The sequence below is a fragment of the Colobus angolensis genome, unplaced genomic scaffold, assembly GCF_000951035.1.
Source record: "Colobus angolensis palliatus isolate OR3802 unplaced genomic scaffold, Cang.pa_1.0 Scaffold437, whole genome shotgun sequence".
In the NCBI taxonomy this organism is placed as follows: Eukaryota; Metazoa; Chordata; class Mammalia; order Primates; family Cercopithecidae; genus Colobus; species Colobus angolensis.
The window spans coordinates 727,180-727,834 of record NW_012117788.1 but is presented as its reverse complement, the minus strand read 5'-3'; positions in this window follow the sequence as shown (position 1 = coordinate 727,834).

Here is a 655-nt window from a genome sequence, read left to right as displayed (position 1 = left end):
GGGTTTCTATCAGGAACTGCCAAAATTGTCTTTAGGTCTTACTCCCAGAGAAAATCCAGCATGAACAGCCTTCCCATCCCAAGTTTAGTCATGGATGAAGGAAGGAGCAGGACCAGATGATCTTTAGGGTCCCTTAGAGCCCCAGGATCCTTGGGTTCCAGGGAATTCCCCCACAGAAGAGATTGCTGCGAGCAAAAGAGGCGAGAGTGGCCTCTCCTCAGCGGGTGTCTAGATGAACCCCAGCCTCTGGAAGGCCTAGTCCTGGGACAAAAGAATGCACGTCCCTTCAGGGCCCCACGCCTTCCTCTCCTCCAGCACATTTCTCTTCTTTGCTCCACCTTCCCTTTTTCTGCTTTGTCTCTGACAGCCTCTCCCCTTCTCTTCCTTTCTTTTCTGTTTCTCTTCTCCTACAGGTCCCACCGCACCTTCCCAGTATCGCTGCTTCCCCTTCGCCTACTTTCCAGTCTGGCCAGTCAGATTCACCGTCCTTTTCGGGTCGCCTGCGTTATCTGGCTTTCCTCCCACGCCCCGACACAGGCTCCCTCTCGCTGGCCTCCTCCCTCTCCTCTCTGCCCTGCAGGCAGAAGAGCCTCCTGTGACGCCAAGAGGCAGGGAGGTGGGGAGGCGAGGAGCTGGGGAGGCCTGGAGGTAGGGG